This window comes from Bufo gargarizans, chromosome 4, assembly GCF_014858855.1.
Source record: "Bufo gargarizans isolate SCDJY-AF-19 chromosome 4, ASM1485885v1, whole genome shotgun sequence".
In the NCBI taxonomy this organism is placed as follows: Eukaryota; Metazoa; Chordata; class Amphibia; order Anura; family Bufonidae; genus Bufo; species Bufo gargarizans.
Window position 1 is genome coordinate 345292049 of NC_058083.1, and position 27955 is coordinate 345320003.

Here is a 27955-nt window from a genome sequence, read left to right on the forward strand (position 1 = left end):
CATCATCAAATGTGAGATTTACAAGGAGGGAAAACAGTACACCTCTCTGAACAGTGTCTGGGAGGCTGTGGTTGCTGCTGCACGCAATGTTGATGGTGAACAGATCAAAACACTGACAGAATCCATGGATGGCAGGCTTTTGAGTGTCCTTGCAAAGAAAGGTGGCTATATTGGTCACTGATTTGTTTTTGTTTTGTTTTTGAATGTCAGAAATGTATATTTGTGAATGTTGAGATGTTATATTGGTTTCACTGGTAAAAATAAATAATTGAAATGGGTATATATTTGTTTTTTGTTAAGTTGCCTAATAATTATGTACAGTAATAGCCACCTGCACACACAGATATCCCCCTAAAATAGCTAAAACTAAAAACAAACTAAAAACTACTTCCAAAAATATTCAGCTTTGATATTAATGAGTTTTTTGGGTTCATTGAGAACATGGTTGTTGTTCAATAATAAAATTAATCCTCAAAAATACAACTTGCCTAATAATTCTGCACTCCCTGTAAACTCTACATTGAGTATTACACACTTTCCAGCATCAGGGTCTGTGACTGTAAAGGAATAAAGCTATGTTTGTGTGTGAGAGCTAGTGAAGGCAACAGAATCCTTGTTTTACAGAGCTTACATAATATATTAAGCTGAATTAATGTTCTAGCCTTCCACATGGTTTTCTGTCAGGGGTATATGCCTGAATACCCCAAAAAGTTATTGAAACATATATATGGACTTTAATGGGTCAAACGGAGTTCCAAGGATTATGCTTTGCACTCTGTTCAACCAGCTTTTTCCTTTTTTTTCTGGTATCTCTGCTACACTATCCTAGCTGGCAAATATGCTGGGATGAATCATTTGAACTTCATTTGATCCATTAAATTTAAAATACCCACCACAATACATGGTTGAATAAAATTTTTGAATATTCAGATATATACCTCCAATGGAAATCCCTGCTCAGTACTAAAACACTACAGTATGTGAATGCAGTCTTACAGAGAGGGACATTCCCATGATAAGTCTGAAACTTGGTTTTGACTCCAAGTAACCCCTAACAAATGTTAAAAAAAAAAAAATGTTTTCCATTACAGAGGTGTCCAGTCTTTAAAGCTCTTATATATTTTGCAGTATTGTACCATTTTCTTTTTTATTGTCCTAAGTAATTTACTATTTCATGTTGGCAGATTGGTTATGTTTCTGTTTTTGTTTAGGTGTCATAGGATATTCTAAAATAAGATGCATATGATTTTGTTAGGTGATCGTAGGGAAAGAAAAATACATTCTGACTACAACACATATGTCAGTAATAAATCCCTGGGACATCAACTTTTCAGCAATCTAGTGTAATGTTCCTTCATGTGAGGCATCCAGATATATATATATATATATATATATATATATATTTATTTATTTTTTTAGTAATTGACATCACAACATCCTGTTGCAGAAGTCTCACTGTTCTTATAGTAAAGAAAACTCTTCTGTGCAGGATAGCGCAAGCTCCTTTGTTATATTTACCTTTTTGTTTTTCTGTCCAGAGTACCCCAAACACGTATTATGTCAGCACTTCCCACGTTCTCGTCGTCATGGTAACCAAACCCAGTATTCTTTGCTCTAATGTTTGGCAGGGATTGCTCTGCCGGCCACGTTTTTCTCTATTCAGTAGTCACGCCCCTGCACCTACCCTTCTCTGTTAGTTAGGTCCGGTTATTGCATTGGTGGAAGAACAGATTTGTGATAAGCACCCAACATAGCTTGTCTCACCTGTAAAATTGTTCATTCATGTTGAATGTTATCATAGAGGGGGCAGCTCTGGCAGACCAAGTCAGTTCCTGTGTCAAATGGTTGGCCATTCAGTTGAGTAGTCAGCATGCAATACTTCATCATTTCTCTTGTAGTGATTGTCAAAACAGCTTTCCCAGCAATGGCAACGGATCACTAATTGTTTGTGGAGCTGCTCCCCTGGACTTAGCATAAGACAAGCCCTTGCATACATACAAAATTATATAAATAATGTTTTCTTATTGCAGAGATACATGATTACTAAAAATATTTGTTAGAGTGGACTACAAATCCTTTAGTTTGAGAAAATAAAATCATTGGCATACTGTATAACAACACCAAAGACAGCATCATTTTTATGTATCCTATTTAAGAATCTTATGTGCATCTTTTCAATCAATTTCCACAGTTTGTTAATGATATAGTTCACTAAGCGCTGCAGCAGATGATTTAGTTTTGTAGATAGTACTGATTTTTTGCAATGAAGGTCAAGCATGGCATTTTTCTATTTACAAAGTACAGTAGTGAATTGGAGTCAACTACTGAGAACAAAAAGTAGGAAATGACTTCTCAAACGTAAACCAGTGAAGACACTAAACTGATTTGTGTATTGTGATATGAAATGAATTGCTGCAGTAGGTGTTGTAACAAATCTGTCACATTAATGGCCACAGAGAAAGAACAGGAGTCAACGCGACTGTAATAGTTATATTGCATGGTAAAAGAAAGTCACACAGATGCTGTACTAAAAATATAAACTGAACAAAGCCTTGTAGAGTCATAAAAGGGAAAAAAAGATACGTTTAGAAGCAAGGGGGAAATAAAAATACTTCAATAAGATCTGACCTCAGCTGACACAAAAGGACTTAGAGTTACTAAAATAAACTGTAGCAGAATAGGAGAACGGGCTTTAAAACCTGGGGTAGATGTTAAAGTGTAACTGTGGTTTTAGTTTGTTTATAATATTGTGTAGCCACGTTGGTGTTAAACATTTTTGTAATATACTTTATTAGTTAAATACTGTGGGAACATTTATGAAGGCTGTTATGCCAGTTTTGGGACATTAAATTATTGCATGTATTGGTGCACATGACAGTGTGCAAAATGTTGCTACTTTTGGCTTCCCAAGTCTCTGTCAGAAATGGAGTGAGAAGTTGGTTTGTTTCAGAAAGTACTTATAATGTGCAAAACTGGTAAATGTTGCACAAAATGTTGCATGCCATTCGCAAATCTAAGGAGAGTCTGTCTTTAGGGTTCTTCTTGGCACTGAAGATGCCTGTGTTACTACCCCAGTCCTTGCTACCCTAAATGCTGTGTCCATCCCTGACTTGCTACTGTTGCTAACTGATGGCAGTTCTGATAGTTTAGCTTCCTTTCCTTTCCCTGCGCTTCTCAGGGAAAATAGTGGGGATCGGGACTGCCTGCACTTAGAGATGACAGTAATTGTACAGTAACAGTACACTTACTGTCAGCGCAGAATGCTGCAGTCCCTCTCCTCTACCTAAAGTTGAAATAAAAAATATGTGAGCCCTTTGGAATGATATGGATTTCTGCACAAATTGGTCATAAAATGTGATCTGATCTTCATCTAAGTCACAACAATAGACAATCACAGTCTGCTTAAACTAATAACACACAAATAATTAAATCTCACCATGTTTTTATTGAACACACCATGTAAACATTCACAGTGCAAGTGGAAAAAGTATGTGAACCCCTAGACTAATGACGCTACTTGGAGTGAGGTGTCAGCCAACTGGAGTCCAATCAATGAGATGAGATTGGAGGTGTTGGTTACAGCTGCCCTGCCCTATAAAAAACACACACCAGTTCTGGGTTTGCTTTTCAAAAGAAGCATTGCCTGATGTAAATGATGCCTTGCACAAAAGAGCTCTCAGAAGACCTACGATTAAGAATTGTTGACTTGCATAAAGCTTGAAAGGGTTACAAAGTATCTCCAGAAGCCTTGCTGTTCATTAGTCCACGGTAAAACAAATAGTGTATAAATGGAGAAAGTTCAGCACTGCTGCTACTCTCCCTAGGAGTGGCCGTTCTGTAAAGATGACTGCAAGTACACAGCACAGACTGCTCAATGAGGTGAAGAAGAATCCTAGAGTGTCAGCTAAAGACTTACAAAAGTCTCTGGCATATGCTAACATCCCTGTTAGCGAATCTACGATACGTAAAACACTAAACAAGAATGGATTTCATTGGAGGATACCAAAGAGGAAGCCACTGCTGTCCAAAAAAAACATTGCTGCACGTTTACAGTTTGCACAAGAGCACCTGGATGTTTCACAGCAGTACTGGCAAAATATCCTGTAGACAGATGAAACCAAAGTTGAGTTGTTTGGAAGAAACACACAACACTGTGTGGAGAAAGAGGCACAGCACACCAACATCAAAACCTCATCCCAACTGTGAAGTATGGTGGTGGGGGCATCATGGTTTGGGGCTGCTTTACTGCGTCAGGGCCTGGACGGATTGCTATCATCGAAGGAAAAATGAATTCCCAAGTTTATCAAAACATTTTGCAGGAGAGCTTAAGGCCATCTGTCCACCTGCTGAAACTCAACAGAAGATGGGTGTGCCAACAGGACAACAACCCAAAGCATAGAAGTAAATCAACAAAAGAATGGCTTAAACAAAAGAAAATACGCCTTCTGGAGTAGCCCAGTCAGAGTCCCGACCTCAACACAACTGAGATGCTGTGGCATGACCTCAAGAAAGCGATTCACACCAGACATCCCAAGAATATTGCTGAACTGAAACAGTTCTGTAAAGAGGAATGGTCAAGAATTACTCCTGACCGTTGTGCACGTCTGATCTGCAACTATAGGAAACGTTTGGTTGAAGTTATTGCTGCCAACGGAGGTTCAATCAGTTATTAAATCCAAGGGTTCACATACTTTTTCCTCTTGCACTGTGAATGTTTACATGGTGTGTTCAATAAAGACCTGGTAACATTTAATTATTTGTGTGTTATTAGTTTAAGCAGACTGTGATTGTCTATTGTTTTGACTTAGATGAAGATCAGATCACATTTTATGACCAATTTGTGCAGAAATCCATATCATTCCAAAGGGTTCACATACTTTTTCTTGCAACTGTATATTCCCAGCAAGAAAATGTTAGCTGCAAGAATTGCACAAAGCAACATCCAATCTGATGCGACTATCAAGGACTGTCACTATTGATAAGGGCAATGAAATAGAAGGATGACATTAGCACTGATTATCACATAATCATGCTGTTTACTTACCATAGGTTTTGCAGTCAACATCTTCTGCTTCTTGGTTTTGATTCTCATGTAGTCTGCTTGTGACTGCAGCATGGTCACATAGTGCATTGCATCTAATTCTGGATGTTCCGTGTTACTATACCACTGCCACCTTCTGCTGTAGGCATTGATGTGCATGACCCTGGACACAGGATAGTCTTCTACACACATCTCTTATACTTGCTGCATCTGGGCATGAAGCTACCTCATCTGTTTTCCCGCCTAGGATTCTGATTCCAGCAATATCTAGTCCTATCAAGCTGCCAAAGTGTTGCTGACACCATTCGTCTTGCACTTTCCCCATCTCCAATTTGCAGAAAGAGAGGATGAGGGCTAGGGTAACATTTTATTTTTCAACCCATGCAGCAAAAACTCTAGAAACACTCATTGTGCCCTCTTATTTTTTATATTGTCATTTCTGGCTTCTGGTATGACTCCTTGCTTTGTTTCCTGCGTCTAAAAATTTTCTTCTTGCCTTCCAGTACTGTTCTTGTTTTGCCTTCTCGTTTGATCTTCAAATACATTGCAAGTGCCCAATCTGATCAACCATACTCTGTGCTTCTGTATATGTCTTTGAAGTATAGTAAAAAGAGAAGAAAAAAGTAAAAATCATGTTTTAGAATGTTAAATTAATGTGAAACATAGTTAATGATAAAAATGTTTTATATATATATATATATATATATAAATAAAGCTGCAAACCATAAAATATTACAATTAACATAAAATTGGAGAGTTGACACTATCCTACCATCTTTTGCCAATCTTTAAAACTCTTAGGCAAGGTTCATGTGGCTAAAATGTGTGGGTTGAAAAAAGTAACATGCCACTTCTCAAGCAGATTTGAAATCAATGGTGGAAAAAAAATGCCACCTAGTCCACATGGTTTAGTTTTTTTAAGTGAAGTCCATGGGAGGTTATTCATGGCATTTTTAATGCAGCAGAAAACACCCATTTTCCATGGCAGAACTTCAGAAATAATAAGAAATGTCAGTTACAGTACACCTCCTTATACAGTACACCTTCGTATACATTTCATTGACTAACAGGTGATTGAAAAGTATTATTATTTTTTTACTTTTTATAGGGAATACAGTATGATCCATGCAAAAAGTACCGGCACATAGTTCTAAAAGTAAGACTAGAGCGTTCCTTTCCTCTGCAGCAAACTAACGGTTCCATTCGAAATTCTTATGCAAGTGTAATAATCAGCAGAGCAAATATACTTTATGCAGGGGCTTTGCAGAGCAGAGCTGGGTCGTTATTATTCTTTGCAGGTTCAATGTCTTCTGTCTCATTTAAAAAAAAAAAAGTGATTAACCCTTTCAGTGTAGCTTCTTCTATACTTCCACTACTGATTTAAACAAGGAGCAAAATGGAGCTCATCGGTAAACAAGCATTTTCTTAATGTACAGGACTACTGTGTATATGGCATATATAATGTTTAGATCTTCTCATGTACTACATCTATAATTAAATGGTAAATCTGATTTCATGAAAACTGTACATAGAATGGTTTTATGATCATATACGAAAATGCCTGCACTAGAAAAAGATCCAAAAATAGAAATAGAAATACTTGAAAGTTGAAACCTCTTTAGTACAACCACCGGAAATTTGCATTAAAAAGTGGACTTGTAAGGAGTGCAGTTTTCTGAAAGAAGATATCCCGTATTTATAATATATGATGGAACTGAAAATCGGTCTCAGGAAATCTGTTAAGGGGGTGATCTTCTCAAAGTGTTGACTTTAGGAGAAGCTTCATGATGTTACTGTGGCAGTCTACCAGGGCAATGACTACTACAGTCCCTAGCAGGTACGGTCTACTGGTACTATGCATGATGGCTTTACACACCTCTTGGCACATCTTACACCAGTCATAGTATTGAAAATCGCACAGCACCACATAATGCAGTAATCCCTTTACTGATATGGAATCTAATAGGGAATGCATAATATAATAGGGAGGATGAGCTGTCACAAGGCTAATGTGAGCTCAAATGCTGCAGCTTTAGGATAGGCAGTGCACTAGCCCACCAACACAATATTGTAAACCAGTAGCAACAATAGAAGAGCATTAATTGTCAAAGCCAGTGAAATTGTATTCATTATGTGTTACAACGCTGATTTGGCATCTTCAACAGATCATATCAGATTAATTGATGGCAGTTGAGTGGTAGATTCTCACTCACAAGTGGAACCAACATAGCAGTTTTTCCTAATATTCATTGCACTGTCTTACAGAAGTATGAGAATTCAGCAGCAATTTTATATGTTTGTGACAAATTGGGCCCCACCTCATAAAAACTGCCTGTTTGAATATAGCACCTATTGGCCATTATAGGCTTTGCTTGTCACATGCAGATTCTTAAGGTGCATGACTGACTTAGCTTACTTCTTCCTGTAGTGACATATATGTTATATGCTGCCAGTCAACAGTTGTTAGATTTGGTCTTTTACTGACAGACCTGTCCTTCAGGTTATTTGGTATCTTCAGTTCCCTAGTCACTAAAGAAGAAAGTGTTTAAGCCACAAAAGAGGCTCAAAGGAACGCATCAGAGAGTTAAAAGGTGGTATCTTTGTAATGCAGTTGAAATATTTACGGTATGTCTTTATACTTTGATGTACTCAAAAAGGTTAGACTTCGCTGGAGGTTTATTTTAAGTGGGTACTTGAATGATGCACAGAATCTCAAAATTAATAAGTCGCAGAAAGCTTTTTGAAGTGCCTACGTTTAAAATTGTTATCATGCAAAATATTTGTATCTTCTAGTTAGAGTTGCTTTCACAATAATCCATACTGTCTTCTCCAGCTTCAAAATGTATTATGAGCATGTCAGATCTTTTAATGAACACTGGAAAAAAGTGCCCTGCTATTAGACTGTCCAGTAATTTACCAACGGTTGGAAACCCTCCTTGTACGGTTTTCCCGGTATGCATGGTTAGAACCTAACAAAAGTGGTCCAGTGAAGCACAACTGGTCATCCAGGGCATGGGAAAGCATGTTTAAGCCATTGATGTCCCACTTGACAGCGTACACGATTTAAAAGGCTATTCCAATGTTAAACATTGATGGTATACCCATATGATATGTGTTCAAAGGAGGCTCTGAACGCAGATGTTACCATAGCCTTGCAGTAGGGAAGGTAGACCAACAAGAGAAAGCAAAGTACCTTGTGTGAGTGTGAGTGTTGCCATATGCTGATGTGACAGAAATGTAGAGTTACATCAAAGTCAGAGGCGGATTAAGTGTATTATATGCCTGAGGTTGTTTACTCATCTTGGGCCCCCTTCCTCAATTTGCCCCAACCATGTCCCCTTTCGCGTTTCACCCCATACTTTTTTTTTCTCTGTTAAATATATACTACACAAATAGTATACCACCCTGAGCCCCTCAAAGTGTATAGTGTACAACACCCCACAGTCTACAGTATATACTACAACACCCCACATTACATATAGTACGCCAATCACAGACTTTATCCCCGGTCCTCTGTTGTTTGAAATAGCAGAAACCCGGAAGCTATGGTGCCTGCTGTGTTCGCTTGCAGGTTCCATATTTAAATAGACAACCAGCGCTATACATTTAAGGCACTGGTAGTCTGTGGGTAAAATAAAAGGTTAGTTGCCCTTTTAAGTTAAATTTATTTTTGGATAGATATAAAGCAGATCAGAACCTATAGGGTTTATCACTGCAGCAGGTTTGTTAACACTGTTATTTGTGGTCCCTGTGGTCCCCCAGATCCACAGCAGAAGCTTTTTTTTTTTCACCAAGCCCCATTCCTTTGCCTTTGAGGAAGGCTAGCTGGAGTGTGCACTGTATCTAACAGCACCTCACATTCCTCTGGTCCCATATAAAAATATATCTTCACTAGAGGAGCCGAGCCAATGCTACTATCTTTCTCTGAGCCTGTCAGCTGCAAATTCTGTTTCCCTGATGCAGCAAACAGCCCGTTCTGTCATCAACTCTCACCTCTGTCCTGCTTCTGCCGCTTCCTTCTGACCACTCACCCACCCGGCCTAGGAACGCAGCAAAAGATTGTGTCTGGCACTGCCAGTGAGCAAACTAGTAAAGGGAAACATAGGAGGACCCAGGAGGAGAGTAGGCATGTGGGTAAATACCGGCAATTATTATTCCCGGTAGAAGTAATTACAGGGCAGGCCGTTTACTGCCAAAGGAATGGCAACCCCAGCTAGCGCTAGGATACAAACTTCTATTAGGACATCAGAGAGGGGCGGGCACTCAGCTGCTACCTGATTGGAGGAGGCGTTGCAGTTATGAGAGTCCCTCCTTACTTTCCTATCCCTTGCTTCTTCCACTCAAGGCATGGCCTGCTGTTAGTGACAAATGAAAATATCAATATATAATGGTGCTGGGGCATTTGGGGTTGCCAATGGACCCCTCATTGATGTTCAGCCCGGGGCTGCCGACCCAAACGCCCCTATTATAATCCGCTATTGATCAGAGTCAAAACACCATGGCTCATAAACTGAACCTGCTTTTGTTTTCTTCTCTAATTATCGAATTAAGACAACACCAAGGAAATGGAACAAGTAATGACCATGAACTGTACACTCCTTTGCATCTTTTTTTTTTGCACTTTGCCCATTAAGAGATTGTGCAGGAAACTTTGTTTACATCTAGCATAATAATGATGAAAACAATGTGCTTCCACTGTAGTAACGAGCAGTAATTAGCAAGCTCCGAGAACGATAGGGTAGCGGCTGAGGGTTATGAATTACAGCATATATGAAATGCTTATTCTCTGCTGTTTACAGTATGATTACTTACTTTTCAGCCATTAACCTACCACTAGACATGTATATAAAGTATGTGTGTCCCCACAGTGTGTACCCAGCCGGATTAGACCACTACTACTTTGTTCCCAGGTTCTGATCCATTTAACATGAAGTAACTAGTTGGTGAATATTGAGAAAAAAGTTTGTGTGTGTGTATGTATGTATGTATATATATATATATATATATATATATATATAATCAAAAAAAGAAACTGCAGCACATCAGATGTGGTGAAAGGAAAATAATTGTCTTTTATTCACCCGTGACATGGGTAAATAAAAGACCACTTTTTTCTTTCACCACATTGGATGTGCTGCAGTTATCCTTTTTTTTGCTATGTGTGGACGACTGGTTACGTCTGTACCGCTGGCACTCCAGATTAGCATTACGGTTGGTGCTGCCTTGGACTTCGTTTATTTATATAATAAAAAAGAGGCAGCACTCCTATTCAACATAGAAAAAAGTGGATGTATTTTTATACACTCATGCTAGAGTGCTGTCTCTTTTTTTCCTCAACTTTTGTAATTTTTAGATTTTGGTTGTGGATCCAGAAGAGGGATTTCACTAGTGATGAGCAAGCATGCTCGGCCGAATAATACCTGTTCGGCTCGAGCATTGCTATGCTTGGCAGATCTGAGTGCTCGGCCGAATAATTTGGGTGCTTGAATACAATTTAATACAATGGAAGTCAATAAGAGACAACCAGGCACCCCCTGCTCAGAAGACAAAAGGGTGCTTGGTTCATAAAAAAAGATTAGAAATTGATGGAAACCCCATCAAAATGGTTTGGCAACAGCATTAGGAGGATAGCTGGATGCATCTTAGATTCCTATTATGCACAACAGACAACCACAAAAAGGCAATATGCCAAAAGCCAGGTATGTACAAGTCATCCATCTATCCATGAGACAGATAACAGCCAGCATACCTTACAATGGCAGCTTTGTACACTATGAGATATTCCAAACCAGCTCTCATTTGACTGAGAACTCAGTAAACCACAGTTATTTTGCATCTGTTGGATGGCTTGGGTGGACCTGCACACCTAGATCCAATATCGTTAGGGCGACAAAAAGTTTTCTGATTGTCCTAACATAATATTCAATAACCATTCTATACAATTTTGTCATGCATAAACATGGGCTTATGGGAAAGACATGCAAATGAGCAGAATCTGCCTTATTTTTCAGCTGTCATAAGACTATGAAAACCAATAGATGGCGCTATGGAGTAATGAACAGCGCCCTCTATTGGTTTTACAGTCTTTTGAAAAGTCTAATATTCTTGTCAGAAGACTATGAAACCAATAGAGGGCGCTGTTCATAACTCAATAACGCCCTCTATTGGTTTCATAGTCTTCTGACAAGAATATTAGACTGATTCTTATGACAAGCTTATTAATGTACCCTTTTGCATGGAAAATATTCTCAATTTACACTAGGATGATATCTGACACTGGGAAAGTTGGGTAATAACTCGCAATCTACACTGAGTTATTACCCAGCTTTTCCAGTGTCAGATATTATCACTGACTTACTACATAATTATTACATAATATTCTCTATATTGATATATATTCATTTTTTTTAATATTACAAATATTCTAAAAAACTAATATATAGTGAATATTATGTAACAATTATGTCATTGATAATATCTGACACTGGAAAAGCTGTGTAATAACTCAGTCTAGATCGCGAGTTATTACTCAGCTTTCCCAGTGTCAGATATCATCCTAGTGCAGATCACGAATATTCTAATCGCGAATATTCTAATCGCAAATTTTCCACTTGTCATAAGAATCAGTCTAATATTCTTGTCAGAAGACTATGAAACCAATAGAGGGCGCTATTGAGTTATGAACAGCACCCTTTATTGGTTTCATAGTCTTCTGACAAGAATATTAAACTTGTCATAAGACTGTAAAACCAATAGAGGGCGCTGTTCACAGTTCCATAGCGCCATCTATTGTTTTTCATAGTCTTATGACAGCTGAAAAACAAGGCAGATTCTGCTAATTTGCATGTCTTTCCCATAAGCCCATGTGTATGCAAATTAGTTTTTACATGACAAAACTGTATAGAAAGGTTATTGAATGTTAGGACAATCGAAAACTTTATGTCGCCCTAATGATATTGATTTAGGTGTGCAGGTCCACCCAAGCCATCCAACAGGTGCAAAAAACTTTGAGGTTTACTGGTTCTCACTCAGATGAGAGCTGGTTTAAAATATCTCATAGTATACAAGGCTAACTGTCATCTGTCTCATGGATAGATTGGGTGCATACCTGGCTTTTGGCATATAGCCTTTGTGTGGTTGTCTATTGTATGTTGTGCATAATAGGAGTCTAAGACTAGAGTTGAGTAACCACCTAGATGTTTGGGGAGTTTGGCCGAACTTAAAAAAAAAGTTTGGGTTCGGGACCTGAACTTGGACTCGAATCTGAACCCCATTGAAGTCAATAGGGACCCGAACTTCACTTTATTATTTTCCATGGTTATAATGGAAAATAATAGTATTAGCTCTTTCAGATCTGAGTTTACACGATCATAGTGATGGGGACGCTTCAAGTTAGAATATACTGAGAACTGTGTACATAACTGCCCCCTGCTGCCTGGCAGTACCGAGGGGGCTGTGATCCGCACAATTAACCCCTCAGGTGCCGCACCATGGTTACTATGGCAGCCAGGAAGCTACTACAGTCCTAGCTGCCATGGTTACTTAGCACTTTTAGCAGCATTATACTTACATGCGCTGTCTGTGGCCGGCCGGCGCTCCTCCTACTGGTAAGTGACAGGTCTGTGCTATAAGCAATGCGCTGCACAGACCTTTCACTTACCAGTAGGAGGAGCGCCGGCCACAGACAGCTCATGTAAGTATAATGCTGCTAAAAGTGCTAAGTAACCATGGCAGTCAGGACTGCAGTAGCGTCCTGGCTGCCATGGTTTACCGATTGGAGCCCCAGCGATTAAACTGGGACTCCGATCGGAACTGCCGCTCTGCTGCCACCAATGATGGGGGGGAGGGGGTTTGTTAACCTGTGGCCACTGCGACCAATGATTTTAATTAGGGGTGGGAGGAGAGGGGAGGCTGCACTGGACACCAATGATTTTAATAGGGGGTGGGTGGGGGGACCGCACTAGCCACCTATGATTTTAATAGGGGGTGGGGTGGCCGCACTAGCCACCAATGATTTTAATAAGGGGGGGCGCACTGGCCACCAATGATTTTAATACTGGGGAGGGAGGGAGGGGGGCCGCAGTGGCCACCAATGATTTTAATACTGAGGAGGGAGGGGGGGTCTGGCCCCCTGCTGCCTGGCAGCACCTGATCTCTTACAGAGGGCTGTGATCCGCACAATTAACCCCACAGGTTCGGCACCGGAGGGGTTAATTTTGCGGATCACAGCCCCCTGTAAGAGATCAGGTGCTGCCAGGCAGCAGAGAGCCGTTATGTCCACAGTTCTCAGTATATTCTAACTTGAAGCGTCCCCATCACTATGGGAACGCCTCTGTGTTAGAATATACTGTCGGATCTGAGTTTTCACGATCTAACTCAAATCTGATGGTATATTCTAACATAGAGGCGTTCCCATGGTGATGGGGACGCGTCAAGTTAAAATATACCATCGGATTGGAGAAAACTCAGATCTGATGGTATATTAACTTACATTGACTTACATTCTACTCGGGTGCTCAGCCGAGCACACAAATATAGCAATATGTTCTGGCCCAACACCCAAATACTTTGGTGCTCGCTCATCACTAGATTTCACCCATTATTGAAGTGTGCTGCTTTTTCTATGGACAATCTAAGTACATAAGCAACAAGTTTTAGTAGTGCCATGACATCCCTGGTGCCAGTGGTTTACAGTAGTATCTGGGGTGCTGTATATAGAGGGTTAAGAGGCAATGATTAGGAAACATTGCTATAGCAAGGACCTGGAGACTTTATTTGAAGCCAAACTCCATTTGGCAGACTAATGTTCTTCCAGGATATTTGAAAGTCTGTTTCCTAAATCAGACCCCTTTGAAATGATGTTTTTTATTAAATAAATACAATAGACTTGCAGATGAAGGAACTGCTACAGTGATGAATCAGTAAATTATGTTATTAATCGCTAAGGATGGCAATTAATTTATGAATTGTGGTAGGGCGGGTTATTTAATTTTTTTTTTTAATGAATTAAACCATGAATAATTGCACTAGAAAGCTGCAGTGTGAGTCTGTATGAACTTCTTTGTAATGTATACAGAATATTTACAAATTTAAGCTGCAAGTTAATATGAAATACACATTTATGTTCTGTTCTATAGATGTAGTACTTGCCAAGGAACATAGAAGGTTAAAAAGAACCAAATACATTAGTTATAATGCACTATTTAAATACGCTTCTCGGCTTAGGTTCCATGTATCAACAGATGAACTCTAAGGCTCCATTCACACGTCCGTAACGTGTTTTGCGGATCCGAAAAACACGGACACGGCAATGTGCGTTTCGCATTTTGTGGACCGCACATCGCCGGCACTAATAGAATATGCCTATTCTTGTCCGCAATTGCGGGCAAGAATAGGACATGTTCTATTTTTTTCGGGAACGGAAATGTGGACCTGGAAGTGCAGGTCCGCATTTCCGGAGCCAGGCCGCACATCGTGCGGCCCCATAGAAATGAATGGGTCTGCAATTCCGTTCCGCAAAATGCGGAATGAAATTGCGGACGTGTGAAAGGGGCCTAATAAATTGCTATGTAGAAGTGTACTTGTATCACTGTAGGGTTGCCTATATTTGGGCAGACTTACTAATCTTGTCTAAATTATAGACAACGTAACTTTAGACTGGATAGTTTTGGATCAAACTATCGTTTAGGCCATTCCCTCTTTCACTAAGCCAGACTCTTTTTTTTTTTTTTGCAAAGTCGCCATTTCAAGTGAAAACACGAAAGTTACTCCGTGTGCATTCTGTTTCCTTATGTCCGTGTGTCCACTCCACAAAACAATAGAACATGTCCTACCTATTATTGTCCTCATCACGGACAAGGTTAGGACTGTTCTATTAAGGGCCAGCTGTTCCGTTCCGCAAAATATGGAATGCATATGGGCGTCATCTGTATTTTTTGCGTCATCTGTATTTTTAGGAAGCACCTATCCAGTTGGGGCTGAGGGTGAATTATTTTATTATAATCTTTTTTTACGATTAACTTTTCTATTTAATAAATAATTTTTGTCAGAAATCTGGGGTGTTGTGCTTAGCGTTCTGCATTGCTTGGGGGTGTTTGCGTTGCTATAGCTTCACCTAAGAAACTAGGTGAAACCATTATACTGTGTTTTTACAACACCAATCATAACAATAACATAATACTTACGATTATAATTGGTGATATTCTGATATAATGTACAGAAAAATGCTTCCACCTAACTAATCTAAATTTATCTAAGAAATGTAAGATTAGGAAATAATCTAAAGAAGGAATCTTTAGCCTTAATATATGACATAAAGCTCCAAGTTGCCTGGGTGCTCAGCACTCAACAGTTCTGTCAATGTGCATAATTATGTTATATTTATGATAATGTGAAATATGTGTTTCTGCTTTGTTTTTGTACAAAAAAATTACATTTAGAAAGTTGAAGCCTTTTCTTTTATTCTCTAGATAGTTAAAATAAATTGCCTTTGTGCTGTATTAGGGCTGCTGTAGAAGGCCTTTGTGTACCAAGAGCTAATGCACAGTTGAAGGTCTCTAAGTGGGCCATTTAAGTATGAAAAATTTCTGTTGACATCTGTAAATGTTCTTATATTAATCTGTGTCAGACTTCTACAGCAAGGAAGCAGTTTAACATGAACAAATCATAGTTACAGTATGTTCTAAAACTATTTTCAGGTCTTTCAGAAAAATCTGTATTCTAAACACTGAGCTCTGTTTGAAGCCATGGGCTACTCCTCAAGGCCCAATACTTAGAAACACAGTCATGAAAGCAAACAATAACCGATGTAATTTACAGAACATCTTTTGGCTATTTTTCTTAGTATATAGCCTACTTGTTGCTTAGTGACAGATTGAAAAGTTTCTGTCCAGACTTACTTTAAATAATAATGTTGCTTTCATTGTAGAGATTTGTAAAAACCACAGGAATAGCCTTGCTTAAAATGTATTATTGATTATGAAGTAGTATAATAAATGCTGATTTGGGATAATGTTCTTAATATCAGAGCAGCCAGATTTCAATAAAGTTAAGAAATAGCGATTCATCACAATTGTGACCTTATTACGTTCTGAAGTGTCCGTCCGAGGAAATATGTTTAATGGATGCCGCTGAGAGGCATCCATTACCCATAGGGCCGCATGTTAAAAGACGATGTGCTACATGTTTTTACAGGATATCTCTGCAGGAAATAGCACAGTCTGTTGCACTATGGCATACCGTAAAAGCCACTAGACCTCTAGTATTGAGAGCCTTTGAGTACATTTAACTTTTGCACAAGGAGCTTTCTCGCTGCATATGGCAAATGTATAGCGGGAGATACATTGTAAAAGAAGCCGCTTTACTGTGCTTAGTAAATGGAAACGCCTAAACTGGGTATAAACACTAAACCTGTCACACCAAATCATGAAAAATAAAAAACCTGGGCATTTAATGTTCTTGGTCACCTCTCTTACCAAGACACTTTATCCTCTATTACTTAAGCCATAAGAATTATGGAGACCACTGTGCTCTAGCAGAACTGTTTTGCACCTGTCCTCAGATCTGTACCTCCAACAATCCTTTCCAGTTATTTTCTCCTCATTGCATGGTTTTTGCTCTGATTATATGCATTATCAGCTGTGAGACCTTTATATAGACAGGGGTAGGGGGAGTCTTTCCAAATCATGTCCAGTCAACTAGATTTACCACAGGTGGACTCCAGTCAAGGTATAGAAACATCCCAACAATGATCAAAAGACATGGGTGGCCCACATAGCTTAATTTCAAGCTTCATAGCAAAGGGTCTGAATATGTTTTAGTTTTTTTATCAGTAAGAAATTTTCAAAAATAAAATCTAAAATACTGTTTTTTGCTTTCTCATTATGGGGTACTGAGTGCAGATTGACTTGGGAAAACTGGAATTTTTAAAAAGTTTAGCATCAGAACACAATATATGTAGCAAAATGTGAAAAAAGGGAAAGGATCCAAAGACTTTCTGAATGCAGTGTGTACATATGGCTTTATGTGTGCGTGTTCTCAAGCCGTTTATACCTTCCCACTACATGACAAAATTGCATTTGCAATTGCATTGCTGTTATTGACTTACAGTTTTCTATAAAAAAAAATAAAGAGGGTCATTTATGACCAGATATACCCCACTTTTGTGGCGTATATATCTGGCTCGGATTCTGTCACACAGCATGGTGTAACAGCATTTACTACTTATTCCCTGTTCACGCCAGGTCTAAAAAAGTATATTAGAGAATGGAGTCCCAAACCACTGTTTTACTCTTCCCGGTGCCAGCAAAGAACGGTCATCCAACAATAGTATAAATATGTGGCACATGGAATATACTTAGTAATTTAAAGGTAATTTTATTTAGTGATTTTTCACAATAAGTAGTTCATGATTCAGTTTATAGGAAATTGAATGCTGCGTAACCACTATCCATATATGAGACGGACGTTTCAGTCCATAGGGACCTTCTTCAGCAGCTTGGAGTTTCTATAGGAAAATGATAGCACATCTATAATAAGGTATCTGAACCCTTTGTGATAAATGAAGTATTCAATATGGATATATATAAACAATTGATTATATACATATTGAGGCTAAAGGCCAATATACAGAGGAAAAGTGGTGGTAAGAGAGAGTATAGGAGGAGTCCCAACGCTGGTCTTAATAAATGTGCCCCATAGTTTTTATGGAACACAAGATGAGCATTTTTTCCTCATTTTGCTAGCTATCTTGATGTATCCTAATGTAGCATTTGATTACCTCTCCACTTATAGCACTTTTAAGCATAGAAGTTAGTAAAATAATTTGTATTAAATAAACTTTAAAATAGTATAAAAGCATAGTTAAAAATGCAATTTGGGAGTCATGGTAACAGGGCAATCTGGGAATGATGGATTCCATGAATAACTAGCCCTGTAATGTGTCTCACACACTGTGTTATTATAGTTGTGAAGTAACTGGTCAAACTTTATGGCTACATTTATATTGTAGTTACTAATCTGTTATCAGAAATTAGAGACAAATCCATTGGGATAGTGTTTAATTGTCAAAACCAAATAAACAGTAAAACTTTGGCAAATGAGTAATAATAAACTTATGAAGTACAGTGGATTATTACAGGGGATGCATGCAGTGATTATACAGTACATTAATCTTGTGGGACTCATGTTCGAAAGCAGTACCTAGTAGCATTAAGAGAAATAAACCAATGTGATTCCCATGATATGGTTCCTGTCTTATGTTGAAAACATTCTAAGCATAATACATAGATAAATCAAAGTTTATTACAATATACTAAAGCAAAATAACCAGGAAAATGAAAATACCCGATCAGTGCAGACAGGTAAACTCTTAAAGGGAATGTGTCATCAGAAAATGGCCTGCGGTTAAATCACTTTTTATGTTTAATATATTTGTAAAGAATTTTTGACAATGTTTTAATGCATTGTGTAGTGGAGGGAGCAGGTGATTGCAGCGATGCTGCCATTGAAGCGGACGTGAGTAGCGCTGCAGTAGCCAGTTTCTTCTACTGGTTCCAACAGCGGAGAAACAAGGGAATAACAGATCCTGAGGATCAGCCATCAATGTAAAAATCCTGGACACCACTTTATATACTGGTATGGTGATACATAACAGATTTACTCCAGGTAGTAGGTAATGTTCAGCAAGCTAGTCCAACAGAGGAGAGTTATCCATAGGTGAGTTTCAAAAATGAGAATTGCTTAGCGTGGTAAATTTGGATCAATGCATTAGAAGCTGTTCGCATCTGAGGTAGTACACGGGGAGCATTTACTGGCATACAACAGAATATGTTGCTTTATGATGGCTTTTTTGCCACCATTTTGTGAATAATATCATGTATGCAAAGAAACATACATTTCACCATGTATTCCCCCCCCCCCCCCCCCCGTGTGCTGTTAAAAGTTTAACTTTTTTCAAGATGTATGAATATGGCAATGCCAAGGTTTTTATGGTTTAGTACAGTATTTTAGCACTGAAGCAGAACTTGATAATTTTATGCAAAAAAGTAATTTACGTGTTGCCACATTCCAAAAGCCTTACCTTTTTAATTATTCCATTGATTTATCCTTGTTTTTAGAAGGAGAGTTTATGATTTATATTGGTGATATTTTGATGTATTGGGCAGCACGGTGGCTCAGTGGTTAGTACTGTTGCCTTGCAGCTCTGGGATCCTGTGTTTGAATCTGACCAAAGACAACATACAGTATGCATGGAGTTTGTATGTTCTCCCTGTGTTTGCATGGGTTCCCCCCACACTCCAAAGACCTAGTGATAGGGATCTTAGATTGTGAGCCCCATTGGTAACAGAGTGATGCTTATATCTGTAAAGCGCTGCGGAATATGTCAGCGCTATATAAGTGAGTAAAATAAATACATTTACAGATAACTTATAGATTCAGTTTTATAACTTTTTGGGGAGAATAAAATGAAGAAAAAGTATACATTTTTACAGTATAAAAAAGTTTATTCTATGGTCATTCTGATTCAGCAATATAAAATATATTTTTGGCAATCTATTTTAAAAAATAATATTGTTTTTATTGCAAAAGTTTAAGTTTAGTTTAAGTTTTTTCCACAAAAGCAATGGTTCTGTCCTTGTGCTTTCCAAGTTTAGAACTGCCATCAGCCAGATGAACAGTGAGCCATTAAATTCTGGGGGTATATTCACATGGGCAAACTAATCATTATCAAAGTGGAAGTTGATCCATATTTCAGGAAAAATTTTATTCGCCGCAAAGCTGAATTTCCTGGTGCTTCGTGGTAACGAATACATTTTTCCTGAAATGGCGGTAAAAAAACATACTCGTCTCATCCATTTGAGTGAGAAGAGCACTCATTTTGATTTAAGAAAGCGCTCCAGTTCTTGCATGTGCTAACGTGTGACGTCACTACATCATCACACTGGGCATGCACGTCGTCAGTGATGACGTCACCGCACCTGCCTGGCATAATGACACAGTGAAGTCAGCACACGCCACAATTGATGCGTTTTCTTCAATCAAGATGTCCACGACGACCTCTCCGCGATCAAATCGATGAGCTGAGTGTGTGTGTGTGTGTGTGTATATATATATATATATATATATATATATATATATGTTTTTTTGTTTTTTTGTACCTCTGATTAACCTACCCATAGGCTAATTGTGACTCCACTCCATACAATATAATGCAATTTTTTACAAAGTAATTTGTAATGAATCACATTTCTTGATAAAACTTGACAAAGCAGCTGAATTGAGTTTCTGAAAGCTTTGCTTGTCTTTTCTTATGTTCTATCCTGTTTCAGTTTTACCAGAAGAATCACTAATTTAAGTGAACAAGTCTGTGATAAAATCGGATCACATACGAATGGCACTTGTGTATGGTTCATTTGAAAACTTATTGGTGTTCACCATCTGGAACATGGACCAAAAAAACTTGTTTGCATAGGGTTTAACAGGCAGATACCAATGGCATAATTTGTTATTTAACTTGAATTGGTTGCTATAGGCAATAAGACCATATTTCTTTGTTAAAGAAACTCTTAATACCGTCTATCATACAGAAATAGCTGTATAACAATCCATTGCTGCCACCTGCTGGTCTGAATTGTAATATACAAGTACTGAGCCTGCAGTGTTAGATCTTACCTGATCTCTGCTGAGGGTTCCGAAATGGGCTTTGGTCCCGAGGTAGCAGCCAGTACCAAAGCCTACTATGGATTCCTATTTTAAATTGTCTTTAAATAGGCAGCTATGAATACAGTAGTAATTCACCGAAGTCTTGCGTGACATTTTAATTCTGTACAGAAAAAGCATTAGCATCAAAGTTTTTGAACGAATAGACTTCTATGATCCAAAGGTCGATACGCTCAAGTCTAATGGCTATATATATATATATTTAAAAAAGTAAAACAATTTTATAAGAGTTTAAATCACCCTCCTTTCTGCAAAATAAAAATTAATAACCAATACAAAAATACACATCATATGCCTCACCTCATGCAAAAACATCCTTACTATAATATTTATTCCATACGGCGAATAGCCCAATGGAAAACAAATTGCCAATTTGCCACTTTTTGTCACTTCAACTCCCCCCCCAAAAAAAAATAATAATAAAAGGTGATCAAAAAGTCAAAATGGTATAAAAAACTGAGCCCTTATACAGCTCTGTACACATCGCTGCAAAAAAGTTATACATTAATCTTTTTAGCATTTTTTTTCCATTTTTTCCCCCCAGTATTAAAATGCGAGAAAAACGATACAATTGCGATATCGTTGTAATTGTACCAACCTGAGGGATGAAGGTAAAAGGTCAATTTTACTGCATAGGGAACCTCCTAAAGCAACCCATAAAACTGTGACAGGATTTTTCCCATTTGGAATTAGTTTCCCGATCCCCACTACATCATATGTAATATTAAATAGTGCCAATAGAAAGTACAACTTGTCCCACAAAAAATAAGCCCTCATAACGCTATGTGAACGTAAAAATAAAAAAGTTTTGGCTCTGGGAAGGCAGGGACTTAAAAACAAAAACTGAAAATTGCAAGTGTTAAAATAGTTACCTGGACCCTTCAAAGTGCTTTGTCCTTGTAAAATGAACCATTTGAAGACAGCACCAATGAATTGGAAAGAATTATCTATGAGTGGACAACTGCGAGGGGCGACACAGACTACTTTATTTGTTTTGTGGATAAAGAATACCGCAGACATCTGTTTCATTAGTCTAAAACACATCAGAGCACAAGCTGCTGCTCCAATATTTTAAGATTGCTGTGCATAGAAACAACCTGCCATGATTAGAAATAGCTTATGAGGTAATGCAATAAGCCAGTTTTATAAATAAGCTTATGTGACACAGAAGTTACTGAGAGAGAACATATTAATGCTCAGACAGGGTTTAATAGCTGCAATGGTTGAGGGCTTTATTGGTAGATAATTGCCTGTGACTTAAGTTATGTCTGTACATAAAAAGCACAGGTGCATAATGAAGGTCAAGGACAATTATTAGCCTGCACCATCTACGCGCAAAAGCTGGAATTAGAATGGTCGTTTGCTGCTTTAATGGTCTAAAAATGACTCCATTTTTATTTTTTACATGTCCGTATCCTCTTGAGCTGCTGTTACTGAATACCGGAAGAAGTGTAACATAGCTGCAGATGAATCATTACTGTGCAATGGCCGAAACAAGACATTATAATAAATTACATCAAATTGAAATTGTTGTAACTGTTCAGGTTCTATGCTTCATTTATTTTGAAAGAGGTATCGATTGTTGGTATTGTTTAATCTAACAGTGACACTTCTCAAGTTTCAGAGGTTTTTTTTTTATAGAGTTTTGGGCTGATTTTCTTTTTTCTTTTAGCTGTACTGTGTCATAAAAAATGAAGTATAAAATGTTGTCTCTTTGTAGCAATCATCACATAGAGCTAAAACTCGTATATAGGTGTAGAGACAGGTGCCCACAGAAGAACCTTGCGCTTATCAGTGTAAAACATGATGGTCCGATAGACCATTGACCCCCTTCCCACCCTGACTGCTGTGAATGGTCTGAGGGGGAAGTCAAACAAGGCTGTTTGCCAAGCGAACAGTTCAAGCAAAGGAGGAAGTTAAAGAGGCAGGGCAGGAAGTAGAATACATAGTGACTTCAAAAAGTCATATCCAGAAACCATCCACCTGATGTAGAGGATTCACATACAGGCTGTTAATATGTAGTAACATATTTTATGGTAGTGTCCCTTTAAAGAGGTGTCACCACCAATCGGATATTGATGACCTTTCCTGAGGATAGGCTATCAATATTTAACTCAGTAAACAAAGGACAACTACTTACCTGCACGGATTACCTGCTGACGCAATTTCAACACTGATCTGGTCCTTTCCGTTTTTTTTTTTTTTTTGTTACCTTTACCTCCCTTTCACATGAACAGAAGGGCTCAGTGCCATGGTGGGTCTGCAGTGAAAGGGCATCAGCCGCATGCACAACGTATCATGGATGTAGACTCACTCACTTGGATGGGTCCGAGATCCGCAAGATATGGACGAAAATAGGACATATTGTATCTTTTACAGAACGGAGGCACAGATCGGAAGCACTATGAAGCACTTCCCTGGGCATTCGGGTCTGTGCCTCCGAGTGCTTCCGTGGTGTTAATGGCCGTGCCTCTGCACCGCAAAAAAGTAGTGCATGCACTACATTTTTGCGGTGTGGACCGTTGGATGTGGATCGTGGACATCATTCAAGTGAATGGGTGTGCGATCCGCATGCGGCTGCCCCACGGTCGGTGCCCGTGCATTGCAGACTGCTGCACTGGCACTGAACCCTTACGTTCGTGGGCATGAGCCCTTAATGTAAGACCTTACAACTCCTAAGACTCCTAGTAAATAGCTTATTTTGTCAAGGAAGTTGAAATCGGCAATTCGTTTATCCAGTAGCGGCTATGGGAGATGCAGTATTACATGTGGGCATTCAAGTAAAATGGCTGTCTTTGTAATATACAGATATGTCCACGCTTATCTCACCTCTAATCCTATTAAGGATTGCACTTTCCCTTGAAATTAATTCAATAAAATATCACAACATACTAGAAAAGCCATTGACTGGCCACAAGCCACATCACTACCATGGTGGTTGCAGGTAGATACCTTGTGACAGAATATCTCTATGTTTTAAACATCTCAGTATCTCATGAGACGTATCAGGACATGAGGAAAGGTAAGGGTGGACACTTCTCTACAGATGGAATGTGAAAATCCTCTCTGTGAGGAGATTTATTAGACAACGAGGTCTGTATTTCATATAATTCCCTCTGTTTTGCTTCTGTTGATTTATTCAGAAATTATTTACTAAAACTATGCCTATGAAAACCGCACCAATAACTGGGATACTTACTGCTCTTCTGATAGTACAAGGTTCATGCTGAAATAGGTCTCATTATTTTGTGAACCTTGGTATCAGAATATCTCATACTGTTAGAAGACCAGTCTTTCTGTCTGTCATTATTATTAATTTTAATAATGTTTCAAACAGAATAATATTCTACTGTTGCTGAGCTGTATATCATTTGTAGGATATCAGACTGCAGTGTGATGGTAGGTTGTTTTCTTTATTCTTTTTGTGCCTTAGCTACTATATTACTAGACTATTGTATTGTGTGATGTTTAGATAGTGTGTTGTCTTTCTTAAATGAGTTTCCATGATCATAATTTGGTGGGCTACTCTTAAAGGGACACAGCCCTTAAAAAAGCAAGAAAAAGTATAACCTGCAGAAAGCAGAAAAGAATTAGGGCTCATGCATACAAACTTATTTTCTTTCTGCTTCTGTTCCTTTGTTTTTTTCTGTGGACCGTATGCAGAAACATTCACTTCAATGGGTCTCCAAAAACAATGGAATGTACTCTGTGTGCATTCCGTTTCCGTATTTCCATTCCACAAAAAAGTAGTGCATGTCCTATTATTGTCCGCAAATCACACTCCGAGGCCCCATTCAAGTCAATGGGTCTGCAAAAAATACAGAATGCACACGAAACACAATCGTATGGCATCCATATTTCATCCACATACTGTAGAAATGCTATGCCCAGCTCAATATTGCTATGTGTTTGGTGAGTACAATTCAGATCGCATACGGAAACCATACGGATATGTTTTGTGGAATGACTGAATGGAAGAGGACTTGAATCAGAGAGAAAAAAAACATCTGTACTATTAAAATATAAAAAAATATTTATCCTATATGGCAATACATTGTAAGTCAGGATGGATACGTTTGGTTCCGCATCGTCAGGGAGGACACCAAAACGTTTTTTTTTTTTTTTCTGCGTTTTAGTGTCCGCCTCAAAAGGGCAACGGAGACCAAACGCAGCCAAATTGATGGATTCTGAACGGAACCTTATCCATTCAGAATGCATTGGGGCTGAACTGATCCGTTTTGGGCCGCTTGTGGGAGCCCTGAAACGGATCTCACAAGCGGACCCAGAAACGCCAGTGTGAACGTAGCCTTACATGGTTCCCGTGTGCCGGAATGAAATATATACGGCAACTTGGAGCTATCATAGATTTAAGTAATTATTTATGGTATTTTCTGGTGTAAATAATGGTAAATGAGCTGAGGCCAATGGCCTCCCCACACTTTGCCGTCACCACCCCGACTTTTAGTAAAATTGGAGATGATGGCATAAAATGTCAGTTGTGGCTAGTAAAGTCGCAGGGTGGCTTGCACTGCTACCTCGCAGTGCTGGTGTCCTGGATTCAAATCCAAACAAGGATGATATCTGCATGGAGTTTGTATGTTTCCCCTGTGTCGGTGTCGGATTTGCTCCCACACTCTAAAAATATGCGAATGATCCTCCCAGGGGGTCTCCCCAGCCACACTACTGTCCTTTGAGTCCGTGTGAGAAAAGCGCAATACAAATGATTGTCAAAGTCGTAAACCCCCGTGGATTTTCAACGCTAAAAACAGGTGTGGGGGGCATATTCCCCCATAGTTTCTGTAGGATATAAGGCTTAAGCAAGACCCAAGTGGGTTGAAAATTCCTGTGACTTTGTAGTGTCCTATAGGGTATAGTCCTTGGAATGAGTACTAACATAGCAACAATGGTGACATGGTAGTCAGTGGGAAGAAAGAAGTCGTAACATTTACTTGCATCCTATTATAGATCAGTTTTATTGCACGGCTGACCTTTATGAATATCACCATAAAAGCTGATTGATAGATATATTATTGGTTGGCTGCTGCAGCTATTCAGTTCCGGTTCGTTGTCTTGTCCTGCTGGCTTCATTAGAAGTGGCTGATTGATTTTCTCTGCTATGGTGTTTGGCCTCACCATCATGTAAATACCCAAGAGGAGCTGTTGCTTGTGTCGCATTCATTCTGATCCATGTATGTCTTCTATGTTTATAATATATGCATTTTCAAGTAATTTATTACCTGTTTATTACCTCTTTGGGGTCTTTATAGTTATATCTCTATAAATGATCTTCAAATCCTAGTACATGAGGAAATTATATTTAATACCAATTTTTGTTCATCTGGAGGGTGCTACATGACCTTAGTTTACCAGGGAATAATGAACTGCTTAATGTCCCAGCCACCTACAGTATTGGACCGTCATGGGGTTTTTCACATCATTGACATTTATGACTAGTTGCTATAGTCTAATGATAGGGATGTGACTCTTTGCAGTTAGAAATTAAATTCAGTGCGGTTGGACAGGTATTTTTTTTTTCATGCGTCAAATTGCTGTACAGTGCATGGTGTAACTACCATGGGGGGAGCTTGGCACTCCCTGCACTCACTTCTGGCGTCAATAGGTGGCACAATTGGGCTTTTCAGACTTTTTGGGCTCATTTGCACAACAAATTCTGACATTTTACATTCTTACACCACTCACTTGTTGCAAAGAGTTTTATAGTCATTCTAGCTCAGCGAGTAGTATTTCTAGACAAGTGTTTAAAGTTTTAAGATGTGCCAAATTTAACAAACAGGGTGCAGAATTTGATAAATTTGGTGCAAAGCACGTCAATGCAGATTCAAACAAAACTGGCTTCAGATATTGTGATAAATTCTCCCCAATATTTCTTGAATGTTAATCACTAGAACACACACTGCAGGCATTTATAAAAGAGATGCCTTAGAGCTAATCGTATCTCCATGTGCTGTATGGATTCGCGTGTGCTCAATACAAAGAACTGGATTTATTTATTCCAAAGACTAAACAAAGGCTCGGAGACATACTTTACGCGTGGCGTTAAGGTGATGTAGACATCAAGAGGTAGTAATGGCAAATATTATGTCAGCGCTTAGAAAGGGCTAGATGTGTATCTAATGATAAATGGCAAGGCGGGTGATAATTAACAATTAATGTTGTATAAAGGTTGAACTTGATACATTGAAAAAAGGTGCAAGTTTAACTGAACTAGCCAAGAATGCTGGGGGATTTCAGCTCTGAATGAGGAAGAATTGTACATGCAGCTGAATGTAAATTCATTTTATTAAAAATTGAGTTAAAATATGGGCCTGCACTTGATTGCTAACGAGCGTTCATGTGAACGTTCGTTAGCGATTATCTGACAGAAAAATTGTGCAGTGTAATACAGGCTTTACATATTGGATGAACGCTGGGCAGAAGATTCTAATGGTCTTTGTTATTTGTCCATCGGTGGCCCCATTGTGGAGAAAGCGAGCCTTTTATTATATGCTGATTACCTCTTGGGTGCAATGAAGGTGGTGCCGTTGCACCTCATTGCACCCGAGGCTCCTCTCCTCTTCGCTGTTAGTCATGCTCTCCCCACTTTGACTGACAGGACCAAGCAGTAAAGACATACTCGTTCCTGGCCATGAAGTCTTCCGGGAGCGCGTTCAGTGCAAGCTCTGTACAGGGGTGCAGCAACTGGCGATTCCAATCAGCGCATGCACTGAAGGCACTCCTGGGAGACTTCAGGGCCAGGCTTAAGTATGTCATCACTACCTGGTCTTGGGTGTAAAAGTGGTGGGGGTGTGGCCAGCAGTGAAGATGAGTGGAACCTCGGGTGCAGGGGCACCACCCTTGTTGCACCCTGGGGATAATTAGCATAAAGTAAAAAAATATGTTTTCTACACAATAGGGCCACCAATGAACACTAAACAAAGACTATACGAATCTTCTGACCAGGGTGCAGCTGCCATGTAAGAAGGATTCATCACCAGGTATGTGGTGACAGAGTCCCTTTAAAGTAAACCTGAATGCATTAATAGGCCTGACCTTGCTGTAAATGCAGGTATGGCCTTTGTGTAGCCTAGTGTCTGAAAAGCTTTGAAAGAAAATGGTTATTCCAAATTTTTCACATGTGCTACAAAGACAAAAGTTTATATTCAATGTGCCTTTGTCATAACTTTTCTTAATAGT

The 27955-nt window shown here is 38.9% G+C and overlaps 1 protein-coding gene and 1 long non-coding RNA gene across 2 annotated transcripts in view; one reads left to right on the forward strand and one right to left on the reverse strand.

Moving 5' to 3' along the window:
- Nucleotides 1–27955, forward strand: part of PACRG (parkin coregulated) — a 537929-nt gene that overhangs the window by 177003 nt on the left and 332971 nt on the right. The window lies entirely within an intron of this gene.
- On the reverse strand, nt 5397–21742 carry LOC122936303. The gene is made up of 3 exons (XR_006388906.1): nt 21634–21742; nt 20714–20864; nt 5397–5633 (listed from the first exon to the last, which is right to left on the reverse strand). It is a non-coding gene; the product is annotated as an uncharacterized LOC122936303 (long non-coding RNA).